The sequence below is a fragment of the Nerophis ophidion genome, linkage group LG09 (assembly GCF_033978795.1).
Source record: "Nerophis ophidion isolate RoL-2023_Sa linkage group LG09, RoL_Noph_v1.0, whole genome shotgun sequence".
Taxonomy (NCBI): domain Eukaryota; kingdom Metazoa; phylum Chordata; class Actinopteri; order Syngnathiformes; family Syngnathidae; genus Nerophis; species Nerophis ophidion.
Window position 1 is genome coordinate 18,296,971 of NC_084619.1, and position 18,748 is coordinate 18,315,718.

An 18,748-nucleotide genomic window follows, 5' to 3' on the forward strand; every position below is an offset into this window, starting at 1 on the left:
CTGTGAAAGTAACCACTGCATGTGAAATGTAAGGTTATTGTTTTTTTCAGACATTTATTGCATAAGTTAGAGTAAAATTTGATTACAACAGTAAAATACTATTAAATACTGGTAAGTTTTGACAGTGCAGTCCTTTCATGGGCAATGTCTGTCGTTGATGCACACCTTTGTTTTCCCTTCCTTTTTAACCCGACAAACAGGTTTTGCGGCAGTCGTTGCGAGACGCCGCGCTTGAAAATGCTTGTCTCCAGTTTGTGTCGTCAGACCTGTCATTAAAGTCATTTTCATGGCGTGTGTTCTCTCGAACAAATACATTATGCAAAGACAACGTGCGAAAAGGCCCTAAAAGTGGATCTGTTTTTATTTATTCAACGCGGACTGAGATGGCACTGGCTTATTGGTGAAGGTGGCCATTTTCATTATCATGTTATATTCATTCATGTTTTTTTAAGGCCTGTGCTGACATCATTCTCTTGTGCAACCAGCTATTCTTAGGGATGGCAAGCTGCGTAGACTGTGTCCCATTTTCCCTTCCGGCATCACTCTCAGGGATGAAGTTGCAAAGCCAGCAAGAGAGAGAGAGAGAGAGAGAGAGAGAGAGAGAGGGAGGAGAGAGAGAAGCATTAATCACCAGGGAAACTGTTGATAGAGGATGCCTTGAAAAGACAGGCCCATTAGCCGATGTGCCTGAAATGGTGCTAATCTTATTGTAAAACTGTTAGGCTAAAACAACATGGCCCACACATGTCGGAAAAAAAAAATGCCGTATCAAATAACATAATATTGAAGTTTAGGGTCAACCTGTCAGCAGTGAAGCACAATTAGAAGGGTAGGAAGGTGAAGAAGTGCGGGATTACAGACTATAAGCGGAGTTCATGTGAGGCAGTAAAAGTGAGGGGATGAACAATGAGGAATCTATCCAGTCCTGGAGAGCAGTGAGTGGGCATGAATGAGGGCGCGGTGTGTCTCAGCCATCCGGCCTATGGCGGCAGAGCGGTCAGGAGTCCCCCCCGCTGCTTTAATGGTCCATAAATCTGTGTGGGCTGGCTGCTCTGATGCTGCCCCCAGTGAGACCCTCTCAGGCGGAAAATGAATCAGACCATTTTTACGGAGCGCCAAGTGTTGAGGCTCCTGCCCTCCCCTCACTGCCAGCGAGGCGATAAGAGCCGGTGCACACGCGCGCTACTCAATTTCAGCGGGTCTGGAGCTCATAAAACTGTCTACTCGTGACAAACATTGTTTGTATACTGCACTATATTCCCGCTGTCCTCTCGGCTTTGTCGCAGCCCGTCTATTTTCCCTTTCCTCTTCCTTTGAGCAACTGTTGGAATGGCAACATGGGTGTTGTTGACACAGAGGTGCTTGGTCAGTCCGGTGTCATTTGGAATGGGCCTGCGACCTACCAAGGCTGGGCCTCTGCTGCCATTCTCAACTTTTGCCAGTGATAATATATTAGACTTAGACTTAGACTTCCTTTTATTGTCATTCAAATTTGAACTTTAAAGTACGGACAAGAACAACATTTCCTTGCATTAGCTTGTTGTAGTGCAGGGTAAAAGAGCAATAAGGTGCAGATATAAATAAATAGAATAGATTGCAGTTTTTCATATGCCTCCACATTTTCAGCAATAGAATGAATATATTTTTTGGGGGGTAATTGAGGGACTGTGATGAGGTGGCGACTTGTCCAGGGTGTACCTTGCGTACTGCCAGAATGCAGCTGAGCTATGCTCCAGCGACCCTCCGCGACCCCAAAAAGGACAAGTGGTAGAAAATTGGGTTGTACTTGTACTTGTATAGCGCTTTTCTACCTTCAAGGTACTCAAAGCGCTTTGACACTACTTCCACATTTACCCATTCACACACACATTCACACACTGATGGAGGGAGCTGCCATGCAAGGCGCTAACCAGCACCCATCAGGAGCAAGGGTGAAGTGTCTTGCTCAGGGCACAACGGATGTGACGAGGTTGGTACTAGGTGGGGATTGAACCAGGGACCCTCGGGTTGCGCCACGCCGCAATGGGATAGATGGATGCAATTGAAGGTATTATTTTGATGTGTTCAAGAGTCTGATGGCCTGAGGGGAAGAAGCTGTTACAGAACCTGGAGGTTCTGCTACGGACGCTGCGGAACATCTTTCTAGAGTCCAGCAGTGAACACAGTCCTTGGTGGAGGTGGGAGGAGTCTCTGCAGATTTTATGAACCCTGGTCAGGCAGCGGCTTTTTGCAATTTCCTGGGTAGGAGGAAGAGGAGACGTGAGGATCTTTTCCGCCGTCCTCATCACTCTCTGCAGAGACTGCCAGTCTGAGGCACTGGAAGCTCCAGTCCAGACAGAGATGCAGTTGGTCAGTAGGCTCTCTACAGTGCCTCTGTAGAATGTGGTGAGAATGGAGGGGAGGGAACTGTGCTCTTTTCATCCGACGCACAAAGTGCGTGCGCTGCTGAGCTCTTTTTACAAAAGCTCCGGTGTGTAGGGACCAGGTCATATTTTCAGTTATCTGCACCACCACAAATTTGGTGCTGCTTACAATCTCCACTGCTATGCCGTTGACGAAGAGTGGAAAGGCTAGATCGGTGCCTCCTGAAGTCGACAATGACCTACTTGATCTTGTCAACGTTCAGGACCAGGTTGTTGGTTCTGAACCAGTCAACCAGATGTTTCACCTCCTCCCTGTAGTCCATGCCATTGTTGTCACAGATGAGGCCCACTACTGTTGTGTCGTCCGCATACTTCACAATGTGGTTAGTAGTGGACCTGGCGCAGAAGTCATGGGTCATCAGTGTGAACAGCAGAGGATTCAGGACGCAGCCCTGGGGGGAGCCGGTGCTCAGGGAGATGGCACTGGAGGTGTTGTCGCCCACTCCCACAGACTGGGGTCTGTCTGTGAGGAAGTCAAGCAGCCAGTTGCATAGGGGGGTACTCAATCCAAGGGGATATTCTAGTCATTGAAATATGCGGGTCAGTTAAAAGGTCACATTACACATGCCTAATGCAGCTACTGTATAGTAAATTACCTTGTGCATTCAAATGTACAGTATTACCTTAATTTATGAGCTCAATTGGATCTGTGACAGAGCTCCTAACTCAAAATTGTATCATCTGGGTAGCATGGTGATGCAGTTCGTTCTTCTTTGATGCAGATCGGGCTCGGACACAGCTTGAAGGTAAGAAATAATGGTTTGTATAAACTAAAAACAGACTGAAAACAGAAACACTGGCACTAGGCACAAAAGGAAAAACAAACAGAACTAGCATGGGAGCTAGAAAGAACCAAGAGCGCTAGGATGGGAGCTAGAGGGAAAACAAATACTTAGCGTGGAAGCTAACTGGTTGCGAAACGGAAAACAGAATCGGGAACAGAGTCGTTACTGTTGCGAAACACAAACGGCGTGAAACACAAACTACCAAGCGAGAACGAAAGAAACAGGGAGGCAGGCTTAAATCAGGGCAGCAATCAGTAACCACAGGTGCGCGTCAAAACAAGAGCAGGTGGAACAAATCCGAAACTATGGTAACAAAACAAACAAGGAAGTGCAACCAGGATCCGAAAGAGTCCAAGACAAACAGAAAACACAAAAGGACTCAAAAACCCAAATCAAAATGTGATTATTTTGCAACACAAATAAAACGTTGGCACAACATGCTTTTTGACTACATTTATCTGCGGTGAAGTGGCGACTTGTCCAGGGTGTACTCCGCCTTCCGGCCGATTGTAGCTGAGATAGGTACCCGCGACCCCAAATGAAGCAGTAGGAAATGGATGGATGGATGGATCTCATATAGACAGGATTTTCAGTTCAGTTTCAGTTTATTTTGAACATGCATACGATACAATGCAATGCATCACACAATTCCAGTTGTTTCATTACAGCACGTCCGAAAAGGAGTAGGATGAAGCAGAGCTTATTTAATCCTACCCCTTTTCATACCATAGCAATTTTATCCCATTTCCTTGTTCTCTGTAACAGAACAGTGAACAAATAAATAATACATAAATAACATACCATAGTAAGCAAACAAATATTAAATACATAAATAATCTTTGTCTCAATAAAAATAAGAAAAAAAAATGTTCAGGATGTTTATCATAATTCTTGTTCTATGTACGTTGTAAACACTCGTAGTTTGTACAGTCTCTTAAACGGAATTGTTTGCACGTCCATTCCAATATTTAATTCCACATACTGATATACTAAAGGTTTTAAGTGTTATATGAACATACAAATGTTTTAAATGAGATATTCCTCTAAGGTTATATTTCTCCTCCTTTGTTGAAAAGAGTTGTTGTACATTCTTGGGTAGCAGGTTATAGTTTGCTTTGTACATAAATTTAGCTGTTTGCAAATGCACCAAACCATTGAATTTCAATAATTGTGATTTAATAAATAAAAGGTTGTATGTTCTCTATATAGGCTTCACGGTGGCAGAGGGGTTAGTGCGTCTGCCAATACGAAGTTCCTGCAGTCCTGGGTTCAAATCCAGGCTCGGGATCTTTCTGTGTGGAGTTTGCATGTTCTCCCCGTGAATGCGTGGGTTCCCTCCGGGTACTCCGGCTTCCTCACACTTCCAAAGACATGCACCTGGGGATAGGTTGATTGGCAACACTAAATTGGCCCTAGTGTGTGAATGTGAGTGTGAATGTTGTCTGTCTACCCTGCGATGAGGTGGCGACTTGTCCAGGGTGTACCCTGCCTTTCGCCCGATTGTAGCTGAGATAGGCGCCAGCGCCCCCCGCAACCCCGAAAGGGAATAAGCGGTAGAAAATGGATGGATGGATGTTCTCTATATCCAACATTATGTATTATTCTAATTGATTTTCTTTGTAACAGTTAGTGAATGAAGCACTCATTTGTAGTTGTTGTAGTTCCCCATATTTCTACATAATAACTCAGGTATGGTAACACTAGCGAGCAGTAAAGAATATGATGTGATTTTTCTGAAACGTATTCTGCTTTATTCATTATGGACGTGTTTCTTGCTACTTTATGTTGTATATTTTTGACATGAGATTTCCAATTCATTTTATCATTTATTATTACACCTAAAAGTGTGTTTTCTTTTACCATTTCGATATTTACTCCGTCTATCTGTATTTGTGTTTCACTTTCCCTTCTACTGGTACCAAATAGCATTATTTTAGTTTTACTGAGATTCTAAGATAGTCTGCTTTTTTCAAACCACCTTTTTAATTTGTTAATTTCTTCTGTTATTATTAAAATTATCTTCTGTGTGTTCTCTCCTGAACAAAATGCATGATGAAAGTGCAATTTTTTTGTAATTAATCACATGCGTTAACTGGTTATTTTCGACAGCTCAATACATTCAACATTATTTGAGCGGACGGTTTTGTACCTTAACTCACTGAGAATGATTCATGATGTCGAAAATGTCCCAGTGTCGTAATGGGACCAGGACCCAAAAGGCGTGCCCACTGAGTTAATTAGCTCCTTTGAAATGTGAAGTGTAGAAGAGGTCAAGAGAACAGTGTCTGGCGTGCACAGGTATGCATGCGTAGGCACGTGCGAACACGATATACACACACGCACTGACACGTAATGACATTTTCCTCGATAAGTATAGCCAGAGTGGTTTAACAGGTAATATTTGCATTCTCATCAGGATGGGACGTTATCTAGAGCAGTGTCTTTCAACCACTGTGCCGCGCCACACTAGTGTGCCGTGAGATTCAGTCTGGTGTGCCGTGGGAGATTATGTAGTTTCACCTATTTGGGTTAAAAATATTTTTTGCATCCATCCATCCATTTTCTACCGCTTATTCCCTTTCGGGGTCACGGGGGGCGCTGGCGGCTATCTCAGCTACAATCGGGCGGAAGGCAGGGTACACCCTGGACAAGTCGCCGCCTCATCGCAGGGCCAACACAGGTAGACAGACAACATTCACACTCACATTCACACACTAGGGCCAATTTAGTGTTGCCAATCAACCTATCCCCAGGTGCATGTCTTTTGGAAGTGGGAGGAAGCCGGAGTACCCGGAGGGAACCCACGCATTCACGGGGAGAACATGCAAACTCCACACAGAAAGATCCCGAGCCTGGATTTGAACCCAGGACTGCTGGAACTTCGTATTGTGAGGCAGACGCACTAACCCCTCTTCCACCGTGAAGCCCTTTACTGTAAACCAGTAATTATAATCCGCAAATAATGTGTTGTTGTTGAGTGTTGGTGCTGTCTAGAGCTCGGCAGAGTAACCATGTAATACTCTCCCATATCAGTAGGTGAAAGCTGGTAGCTATTTGCTTTGTAGATGTCAGGAACATGTCGGGTGAGACGACGATGGTTTGTCGTGATCACAATATGCAGACAACAGCGGAAGGCAGTGTGCAGGTAAAAAAGTGTCTAATGCTTACACCAAAAAAAAAAAAAAAAGGCGAGTGCCCCTAAGAAAAGACATTAAAGCTTAGGGATGGCTATTCAGAACAAAACTAAAACTGAACTGGCGACAAAAAAAAACAAAAACAGAATGCTGGACGACAGCAAAGACTTACTGCAGAGCAGTAAGTATATCCATACATGACATGACAATCAACAATGTCCACGCAGAAAAAGATAGCAACAACTTAAATAGTCTTGATTGCTAAAAGAAAGTAGGTGCGGGGAACAACGCACAAAGGAAGACATGAAGCTGCTGAAAGAAAAATACCAAAAAAGCGCAAGACAAGAACTAAAACACTATGCACGGGAGCACAACCAAAAAACTCAGAATAAGTCACGGCGTGATGTGACAGGTCGAGACAGTACACCTACTTTGAGACAAGAACTAAAGTGATGCATGGTTGGTTAAAGTTTTGTAACGATACCAAAATTATTTTGGTACTATTTGGTACTTTTCTAAATAAGGTGAACCACAAAAAAAAATTCATTTTAACAAAAAATCTTAGGGTACATTAAACAAATCTTTATTATTGCAAGTTTGTCCTTAAATAAAATAGTGAACATAAAAGACAACTTGTCTTTAAGTAAACCAACAAAATCTCCCCATTAGTCTGCTGACAAATGCAGTAACACATTGTGACATTTATCATTCTATTATTTGGTCAAAATTATTAAGGACGAGTTTTAGAAAATGATTTATTAATCTACTTGTTCATTTACTGTTAATATCTGCTTATTTTCTGTTTCACGACTACACATCTACACTTCTGTTAAAATGTAATAATCACTTATTCTTCTGTTGTTTGATACTATACATTAGTTTTGGATGATACCATAAATTTGGGTATCAATCAGAAACCAAGTAGTTAGAGGATCATACATTGGTCATATTCAAAGTCCTCATGTGTCCAGGGACATATTTCCTGAGTTTATAAACATAATATAAATTAATTATGTAATTATAACAGTATCGACTAGATACACTATTGTACGTGGTATCATTACAGTGGATGTTTGTTGTAGATCCACCAATGGCGTTTGTTTATATCATAGCGTCCCGTAAGAGTTGGTGCAGCAGGGAATTCTGAGAATTTGTTCCGTAGTGTTTATGTTGTGTTGCGGGGCAAATATTCTTCCAAAATGTGTTTGTCATTGTTGTTTAGTGTGGTTTCACTATATGGCACATGTTTATGACAGTGTTGGCATTGCTCAGACGGCCACCCTTAGTGTGACATGTATGGCTTTTGACTAAGTATGCTCTTCATTCAGTCGTGTGCAGTGTGTCCAAAGTCAGGATGATTGAGTCATTAGTTCAATATTGGACTCAATCATATCTTCTGTAGATTTTGATAATTATAGATTATGGGATGTGATATTTCATATTATGTACGGCAGCCCAATCTCGCTATAAAATTTAGAACAATTAAAGTGATTATTCAAAAACTATTCCAAGGGTGGAAATTCGCCAACAATCCCACGTGGGTCAGGGTCCCGAGGCACCCACGGGATGGGCGCCCGCGGTTCCGATGTTGTTTATTTCGAAGGATCAAAGCCTCACAAACAGCACATTTTTATTTAAATTACAGTCAAAACACTAAGAGCTTAAAAGGCTTGATCTTTGTTGTGGATGTGAGTGTAAACCTTACCCCAGCCCGCCCTCTAGTAACTGTCAGCAGAGCAAAGCAGGCGTGGTCAACTTGTTTCAAATGCAATGTGTCTTTGTTCTTCAGGTTTGTCTCCCGGGGAGCTTCACCCAGCTCTTGCCTGCAGTCGTCCTCGGTTAAGGAGGATGTTTGCCAACGCAAGCCTTTGTTTGACAATCCTTTCTGGTAACCCACTTTTATGAATTGTGTCAGCACTTGCTGATTGTCTGTTATCTGTCAGCAGATAAGTGCCTCCTTTCAGGTGCAGGCAATAAAATTCTCAACGTGGAGGGCAAGGGGAATGATCTTTTCAATAGGCAAACAAATATCTTGTGATTCGGTATTGATTCTGTCTATTTATACAGGTTACAGCAGCTAGGAACACGCCAGAGTATTACGGGGCCCAAGTGTCAATGTGGTCCTTTTGGAGGATTACACATGGCAGCCTTGAGGGGGACAAAATACAGGAAAAAACACGCACTCTCCCGAAAAAACATAAAAAAACAAAAATAAAGAGGTGCTCGGCAAAAAGTGTACTTGAAAAAAAGCAAGGCCAGCAACACTTGTGTCCTTCTTATAATTTTGATATAAACTGCACAGGCGCTTACCAAACACAGACCGGTTTTTTAGACTACACTTCCCTTTATTGTCATTCGAAATTTAACTTTACAGTACAGATAAGAACATTTTATATATATATATATATATATATATATATATATATATATATATATATATATATATATATATATATATATATATTTATTTATATATATATATGTGACGTTTAGCTGGCATAGTGGTGATGCGGTTGCGTTCTCTCAATCGTGCAGGTGGGATGGACACAGCGTGAAGGTAAGAATGATGATTTATTTAACACTATAGAACAAATTAAGAACATAAATACTTGCACAAAGGAAGAATGAAAGACGCTAGCATGTGAGCTAGGGAAATAAACAAATGAATAGAGTGGTAGCTAACAAGTATCAAAATAGTCTTTACCACAATGAGGGATGGCGACGTCACCTGTTGCATCGAAAGCAAGTTGAGACTGCGAGACCGAATGACAAACAAGGGCAGTCTTAAATAGCGACAGAAATTAGGAGGCTTGTGCGCGAGAAAGACAGAAGTCAGGTGACACAATACGTTACTATGGCAACGGAAACAAAACAGGAAGTCCCACCAGGAACTAAGGACGTCAAATACTAGACAGGATGTAATACAAAACAGAAAACAGAACCTAACCAGAACATGACATGATCCAAGTAGCGGATCATGACAATACACACATATATATATATATATATATATATATACATTATATTGCCAAAAGTATTGGGCCACCCATCCAAATGATGAGAATCAGGTGTCCTAATCACTTGGCCCAGTGTATAAAATGAAGCACTTGGGCTTGGAGACTGTTTCTACAAACATTTGTGAAAGAATGGGCCGCTCTCAGTGATTTCCAGCGTGGAACTGTCATAGAATGCCACCTGTGCAACAAATCCAGTTGTGAAATTTTTTTGCTCCCAAATATTCCAAAGTCAAATGGATTATAAGAAAAGTGAAGCGTTTGGAAACCACAGCAACTCAGCCACCATGTGGTAGGCCACATAAACCTACAGAGAAGGGTCAGCGGATGCTGAAGCGCTTAGAGCAAAACATTTCTGCCCAGTCAGTTGCTGCAGAGCTCCAACCTTCATGTGACCTTCCAATTAGCCCACATACACTACGCAGAGAGCTTCATGGCCGAGCAGCTGCTTCTAAGCCATACATCAACAAGTCCAATGCAAAGCGTGGGATGCAGTGGTGTAAAGCACGTCGCCACTGGACTCTAGAGCAGTGGAGACGTGTTCTCTGGAGTGATGAATCACGCTTTTCAATCTGGCAATCTGATGGACCAGTCTGGGTTTGGGGGTTGCCAGGAGAACGGCACATTTCGGACTGCTTTGTGCCGAGCGTGAAATTTGGTGAAGATTTTTAATGGTGTGGGGTTATTTTTCAGGAGTTGGGCTTGGCCCCTTAGTTCCAGTGAAAGGAATTTTGAATGCTCCAGGATACCAAAACATTTTGGAAAATTCCATGGGATGTCACTTCAAGTTCTTATGAGTAAAGGCAGGTGGCCAAATACTTTTGACAATGTAGTGTGTATATATGTATATTGCACTTTTGCATATGCATCCACGTTTATGGATGTATGTTGTATTGTCTTTATATCCCAGCGAGTTAATCCATTCTTTCTGTGTGGAGTTTGCATGTTCTCCCCGTGAATGTGTGGGTTCCCTCCGGGTACTCTGGCTTCCTCCCACTTTCAAAGACATGCACCTGGGGATAGGTTGATTGGCAACACTAAATTGGCCCTAGTGTGTGAATGTGAGTGTGAATGTTGTCTGTCTATCTGTGTTGGCCCTGCGATGAGGTGGCGACTTGTCCAGGGTGTTCGCCGGCTATCCGCCCGATTGTAGCTGAGATAGGCGCCAGCGCCCCCCGCGACCCCTGAAAGGGAATAAGCGGTAGGAAATGGATGGATGGATAATCCATTCTGGGGGGAATTGAGGGAATTATTATGATACGTTCAAGAGTCTGAGGGAGGAAGCTGTTACAGAAACTGGAGGTTCTGCTACGGAGGTTGCGGAACCTCTTTCTCGAGTCCAGCAGTGAAAACAGTCCTTGGTGGGGGTGGCAGGAGTCTCTGCAGATTTTCTGAGCCCTGGTCAGGCAGCGGTACTTTTCAGGCAGTATAGTACCGATTATGATTGATTAGTACTGTGGTACTATATTAATACAGGTATACAGTACAACCCTAGTGCCATGAGCACCATGATGCAGGTCAGACTGTCATGATCCCACATTATGGTTTGGCCGTCATTAATTATTTTTCTGTTTTGTTTCATTTCCTATCCTGGTGCTCATATTTTGACTTTACTTCGTGTTGAACTTCTGCCCCTTCACTTTGTTTAGTTCCCTGCCAGCGCACCTGTTTTTTTTTTTTACCATTTCTAATCAAGTCTTTTCAGGTCCACCTGTTGCGTCTTGCCACCGCTGGATCGTTGTCTTGTGTCAGTGTGCACGAGTTACTCTGTTACTGTTATGGCCCTTGCACTAACCTTCTGTTGTTGCAGTTTTTTTTTATTTTTTAAGTCCATCCATCCTTTTTCTACCGCTTGTCCCTTTTTTAGGGTGGCGGGGGGCGCTGGAGCCTATCTTCGCTGCATTCGGGCGGTAGGCAGAGTACACCCTGGACAAATCACCACCTCATCACAGAGCCAACACAGACAGACAACATTCACACTCACATTCACACACCAGGGCCAAATTTAGTGTTGCCAATCAACCTATCCCCAGGTGCATGTCTTTGGAGGTGGGAGAAAGCCGGACCCCCCGGAGGGAGCCAACGCAGTCACATGCAAAAACCCCTAGCCCATGGATCGAACCCAGGACCTTCGTAATTTTTAAGTAAAGAATTGAATTCTTTGTCTCTGCATCAGCTGGCAGGGGCAACCGTGTCACAAAGCTCATTTTTCATAGATGAAACTACCCATAGGGCTTCACGGTGGCAGAGGGGTTAGTGCGTCTGCCTCACAATACGAAGTTCCTGCAGTCCTGGGTTCAAATCCAGGCTCGGGATCTTTCTGTGTGGAGTTTGCATGTTCTCCCCGTGAATGCGTGGGTTCCCTCCGGGTACTCCGGCTTCCTCCCACTTCCAAAGACATGCACCTGGGGATAGGTTGATTGGCAACACTAAATTGGCCCTAGTGTGTGAACGTGAGTGTGAATGTTGTCTGTCTATCTGTGTTGGCCCTGCGATGAAGTGGCGACTTGTCCAGGGTATACCCTGCCTTCCGCCCGATTGTAGCTGAGATAGGTGCCAGCGCCCCCCGCGACCCCGAAAGGGAATAAGCGGTAGAAAATGGATGGATGGATGGAAACTATCCATGAACTGCAATCCAGCCAAGAATTGTTACATGCCCACAGATGACATTCTTCTGCTGAGATCCTCCTCCTGATTACATCAATGACCAGAGGTTTAAAACACAATCAATAGACTGAAAGTGATCGTACCGTTTGTTGCAACTTGATCCATTAAACCTCTTTGTTTACAGAAGACAAACACTGCACTCGACTGTCATTTTTTCCTTGCATCGCCTTGAGTGTGTTTGTTTCTCTCCGTACTGACCGCTGCTATCTCTGGAACGGCAGGGCTCCCCTTCAAAGGGCCTCGAAATGGCTGAGTTAGACAATACACCACATGTGGGGGGTAATTGAATAAACCCATTGATCCTTGGCCGTTCTTATTGCCAAACCAAATGTAGTTATTTGCCCTTAATGACTGCTCCTCGCACGCAAATGAACACTTGTAGTCCATTAAAAGTCAAGCGGGTGCTGCATAGAGGAAAAGCGACACCCTCTGACATGTCCCGTATTTGTGTCAATTAAAAAAGGCCCTATCAGTTATGCAAAGCCGGGACGTCTGCGGAGACATCTGGCTGATGGCTTCGCTGTAAACAACAACTCAACACCCAAAAGCTTTGTTCTCTTGACACTCGCGTGTATTTGCTCAACTTGTCCGCCCCGCCATTCCTCGGTCACAAACACACTTTATTTTGTTGGACAATTGTGGTCTTATTCCCGACAGTGTTGGCTGGCACTACCAGTGTCATGCATTGCTAATGCTCCTGCAGCTCTGTCATGCCTGGGGAGTATCTACTTTTTGCAATGACTTATTCAAAAGAGGGTGGGGGGGGGGGGGGACATTATTCAAGTGATGATGATCAGGTGAAACATTTACTGTCATGAACACATAGAGCTGTGAGCTCCTCTATTGTAACCACAACCAGTCGGTTGCAAACATACTGCATGTTAACCCCTTAAAGGCCATACCTTTAAATCAGGGGTCTCAGACACGCGCCCCGCGGGCCAATTGCGGCCCGCGAGACGTTATTTTGCGGCCTTCATCTTAATATGAAAGTCTAATGTTAGTGCGGCCCGTGAGTTTTATATGAATGGAGCTTGACAGTGTTATGTTATTTGGGTCCAAAATGGCTCTTTCAACGTTCTGGGTTGCCTACCCCTGCATTAGTGGAAAAGCGGCAAATGAGTGAAAGCAACAGAGACGTTGCCATGGAGACGAGAATTTTCTTGCGTGCGTGGCTGCAGTCACACCGCTACACCTGTCAGTAATAACAGTCCCCGATAACCCTGGACCAATTCAAAGCTTTTTTTTTTTTTATGGTTTATTTGCATTGCCGCACTCGAACACTACAAATATTTCTATAGGACACTGGATAACACTCCGAGAGCCGTCACTTTTTTGCGCTCGCTATCCTGGTACTTCCCACCGACCGCCGTGTTGCTGTAGGGAGGAAAAGTGGAAAAACACACATTGCAGAAATAACATTATTCTCCGTGCGTCGGCTAAATACAATTATATTCCACAGCCCCAAACATGTCTTTTTCAAAGCCTGCAGTGAAAAGAAAGGTTAGTGATGAGCAAAGACAATTCCAGGAAAAGTGGGGGATGTAATATTTCTTTGTTGAGCACAGAGGCACCCCGATGTGTCTTATTTGCACAGAGAAAGTTGCGGCCCACAAGGAATACAATTTGAAACGTCATTATACAATGAGGTATGCAAAAAACTAATTTAAGAAATGTTTTCTTGCGGCCCAGCCTCACCCAGACTGCATCCAGTGGCCCCTAGGTAATTTGAGTTTCAGACCCCTGCTTTAAATAAACTGACCTTACGTCTTCTTTTCCCCGGACATGTCCTCTTTTGTAGGACTGTCCGGGGTGTCCGGGCGGGGTTTCTTAAATGCCTCAAATGTCCGGTGTTTTGTGTCAAGGTTGTGTGTATTTTCAATGTACGTCCAGGGTTAAGATAGGGTAATAACAAAACAAATTGTAAAGGTGTGCGCACGCAGCAACAGTCTTGAGGGAAGGGCAGAGACAGAGAGAGCGAGAGAGCAATTTAGTTAATTCATTGTCAATCAAGACAAACTTAGTCAACAGCCATACAGGTCCCACTGAGGGTGGCCGTATAAACAACTTTAACCCGGTTACAAATATGCGCCACACTGTGAACCCACACCAAACAAGAATGACAAACACATTTCGGGAGAACATCAGCACTGTAACACAACATAAACACAACCGAACAAGTATCCAGAATCCCTTGCAGCACTAACTCTTCCGGGATGCTACAATATACAACCCCGCCACCCCTCCCCCCACCTCAACACTGATTACGTCACATCAAATATTCCACTATGAAAAATATTTTTGGTGGAATATTTTGCCATAAAAAAACATACTTTTCTTTGACAAAAAAGGGCGGAAAACAAACAAACAAAAAAACAACATTAAAAAAAACTAAAACATTTTGACATGAGGAATACATGTGAAGACTCCAGAGATTTAAGCGTTAAATATAAAATGTAAGTATGCCCTGGCACACCATTACCATCAGGAGGTCCTTCATACCGACAGCCACCAGACTGTGTAATGCATATGTCCTTCCTGACTGCACTTAAATGTAGAATATATGTAGAATATATTTATATTATTCATATATTATATATATAATATATGGTATATATTATTTATTATTTTTATCGTCTATTGTGAGCGAATTGTGGTGCTGAATTTCCCTCAGGGATCAATAAAGTACTTTCTATTCTATTCTATTCTATTTTATTCTATTCTATTCTATTTCCTGACCGAAGCAAAACACTTTTTACACTTTTATACTGAAATAAATACACCTACAACTAATTAAATAAAAACATAGAAATAAACTACTAGCAGCGGTAAAGTTTAGATCCATGAAGGAAAAAAGAAAGTGAATAAATGTTTATAACAGAATACATTTACATATGCATACAAATTTGTCTTATTTTTATGCTATTTATTTTAATGAATGAAGTAACGTTAATGACAACCTTTTTCCAAAACACAAAATAGAATGTGAGATATAACAGAACAATGCATAAGTTTATCATTTGTTTTAAAAATGCTTACAAAGGTGGGACCCCCAAAAATTTAATGTGGGACCCAATTTTTATGACTTGATGGGGTCCGTGGGACCCAATTTTGAAAATTCGTAACGCCTAATGTACGGAATAATTCTGGTTTTGCCTACCGACCTCGAAGATATATTATTTCGTTCATGGTGTAATGATATGTGTGACCAGTAGATGGCAGTCAAACATACGAGATACGTGTAGAATGCAATATGACAGCAATATGACTCCAGTAAACAACACAAAGATTTTATATGTTCCATGGAAAATATAGAACGTTACACACGGCGCTCAAAAATCTTACAAAATGTTTTAGTACGGCTTTGGTAAGCTATGAAACCGCACCACTTGATGGATTGTCGTCGCATTAAACATTGGAGTATTATAATGGTGTGTGTATAAAGTAAGACATATTATCTGGCGTTTTGTTTATAATGAAATATTATGCAAAATATACTTTTCTTACCTTCTGGCACCTGCTGATCTGTATTTGAGATCTGCATAAATCCTGAAAAATTGCACGCTTCCGCCTTCGTAGTCCGTCCGACACGGTAGTCGATAAGCCTCTTTTTCTCTTTTTTTTTGCTATGGGACAGTCATCCTCTGCTGTTGCCATTTCTAATATAAAGTAGTGTAAAGTTCTCATTTATATCAGTCAGTAAACTCGCCACGAAAGCGCAAAAACATACCTATTCACCAAAGGAACATTAGTTATTAGAGAGTTACGGTCGGACAGTTTTTCACGGGACATATTTGTTGTTGTTTTGCCTTACATATGAATAAAAATTGAAAATAGACCATTCATTGGCACTGCACCTTATAATCCGGTGCACCCTATGGTCAGGAAAATACGGTAAATCATGATCAGTCGTGTAGTGACCCACTAGATGGACAGTTGTTCATTTGGTCGAGCTGGCCAGGTACGTTTCGAAATGATTTGGGTAAACAATCCTTTAATTAATTACTTGACTCAAAGTTCCACATCAGCAGCGTGACGATGCCACACTCTCTCGGCTTCCGTCTGCTCCAATGTCTCAGCATCTTCTTTGTGCTCGCTTCAAGAAGCAGTAGTTCATCCTCAATATATTCAGCCTCAAAAAGACAAGGTTGTGAATCCTCATTTGTCCAAAAATAGTCATCTTTGTTGTCTATTAAGTCTGCCATGATTAGAAAACACACTCGAGTTTGATTCTGGGAGTACCGGTAAGAAGAAATGTGTTGCAGGAAGTCAGAAGTGCGCTGCTAGGGAAACGTAAATAAATTAAATAGTTCCGGCTGTGCATAACATTACCAAAATACGGTAAATATACTACATATTACATATTGTTATGAAAGTGTCTCTTACTACATTATATAAAGACTTACAGTCTGTATATAAAATGTTGATGGAGGGTTGTGATGTTGTTTTCGAGGGCTTTGAAGGCTACAGCATTTTTTATCATCTTTAAAATCATAAAAAAAAACAATAGGCAAAAATCCCCCCAAAAGTGCAGTTCCCCTTTAAGTAAGTGTGTTTACTTTTTAAATCATGACTATTAGATTATAATTTGATTTTCTAAAAGAATGTCTTGTTCGAACTACAAGACCACCATGCTGCCATTGAATGTCATTAAATGTGAAAATATATTTTTCATTGTTAGCCTGGCGAGCTGTCTTGGTGGGTACCCCGCCACTCATTCAAGGTCAGAAACCTCAAGATCTGACAAGAGATAAGCGAAATAACAAATGGCATTTTTTTCTTCAGTGATTAGATGAAGACATGTTTTGTCCGTCTCTTGCAAGGCATTCAGGCTCCACTTTGAGCACTCACTTAAGCCATTATAATGCACCCATCTTGGAGAGGACCTTCTCCGAGAGAGGGAAGTCTTTGAAAAAGAGCTTTGGAATATGGTGGGTGAAAAAATCATATCACGATAATTTTTGTCATATCGATATATATCACAATCAGGGTCATAGACTAATGATTTTCATAGTCGGTTCAGATTCGTTGGATTTTGCTCATTGTCGACGATCAGTTGAATTTATGGCATTTTTTGTAAGAAAATTAAACAGATGATTCTGGATGTTGTAGTGCAGACATTCTCAAACAGTGGGCTACATCCCAAAAAAACAATCACATATTCAAACACAGTGTCACTGTTCAAACTGAGTGTTATGTTACAGTGGTCTAAAATATTAAACTTGTTAAATATAACCTCTGGCTTGTTTTCAATAAATACTTAGGCCTACTACGCTACTATATTTGAATGTTAGTCATTATGGTGGTAATTGGAGAGACAAGTTTTTTTCTGAGGTGGTACTAAAAGTTTGAGAAGCACTGTGGTAGTGTGGACTGACTGGTCACAAAGACTCAGTAATGTCACATGGATGCGCTTTAACACGTTGTGGAGGGAAAGTACAGTCAGCGCTGCCTGTAGGAGGAAAAGTCACCGCCGCTGTCCATGGTAATGAGGACAAGCACCAGCGGGCAGGGGCGAGGCATCTGCTGATGGCGAGACACAGCCGGCAGGTGATTAGATTTCACAGGTGGTTCGTGTTAATCTAATTTGTTGTCTTGAACGGTAAGCGGTCGGGAGCAGAGCGAGAGAGAGGATTGGGAGTGATGGCAACGTCACGACATGCTGAAAGGCACTTGGAAAAGATCTTGTGAAAAAACATTAAAATTTTGTTTCACCTGCACGCTTGGCTCTTGTGCCGTGTCGACAGTGGAGCTGCTAGGAAGCGACTTCCACACACACGTACACATAAATATTCCATGTTAATTAAATATATTCATAAACGGAATATAGTTTTTCATTAAAGTGAACAGAACAAAGTTTGCAACTTTTTACACCTCAAAAAACGTTTGTGAAAGGGTCTCGGTTTTGGCGCAGAACCAAGAAGACATTAAACTTGACCAAATAGAGAAAGTAAAAGTCTCTATCAAAGTATCCATGTGAAAACCAGCGAAAAGATCATTACCTTTGTTGGGGCCCGCTCCATATAACGTCGTTATTGAAATTCAGTGTTACCCGAAATTTAAGAGTGTTTTGAGATAAGAGCTGTCTCCCAGCTAATTATTATGCTTTAAATAAAAGGGGCCATCTTATGATCTTTTTTAATCACATCTAAAACACTTCCTTGTGGTCTGTATAACATGTAATGGTGCTTCTTTGGTCAAAATGTTGCATAGATATTTTACAGACCGTTTTCTAGCCAGTTTCTGACTGTCTCTTCAGGATGTCCCGTTTTGTGGGCGGTCTTATTTTCGTGCCTCCATTTCAACTGCGCATTGTTAGCCATGTTGTAGTTTCTTAACACTTCCATATCGATTATACTGACAGAAGTAGAACTACACTTTATGTTAAAAATGGTAACATCAGAGGATGCATGTGCATGTACAAGACAGTTTGCCTCCACAACAAGACGATAAATGGGAAAAAAAGGAGCTTATTGACTACAATGTCGGACTATAATGGCGGACTCGTGCAAAGCTCTTTGGGTCTAACTTGACCATATATGGATACATCCACTGATGTCACCAATGAGAAAAACGTCACAAAAGGGGGAAATTAGAAATGGCTCATTTGGGAGGAACTATTAAGGTATGCAAAAATGTTTTAAGAATAGCTTTTTGGTTTTATTTTAAACTTTTGGGACTTATGCAGATCCCAAATACACTCAGCTACATAAGTATCTTTCAGCATT

General features: G+C 42.1%; 1 long non-coding RNA gene across 3 annotated transcripts; it reads left to right on the forward strand.

The window, feature by feature from the left end:
• The first annotated feature begins 5,660 nt into the window (after nt 1-5,660).
• LOC133559092 (uncharacterized) lies at nt 5,661-12,129 on the forward strand. Of its 3 annotated transcripts, none has more exons than XR_009808093.1 (4): nt 5,661-5,888; nt 5,962-6,353; nt 8,132-8,230; nt 11,224-12,129. It is a non-coding gene; the product is annotated as an uncharacterized LOC133559092 (long non-coding RNA). The 3 variants fall into 3 exon arrangements; XR_009808094.1 differs by lacking the exon at nt 11,224-12,129 and adding an exon at nt 8,410-8,708; XR_009808092.1 differs by lacking the exon at nt 11,224-12,129 and having other exon boundaries at nt 8,132-8,708.
• Nucleotides 12,130-18,748: the final 6,619 nt, after the last annotated feature.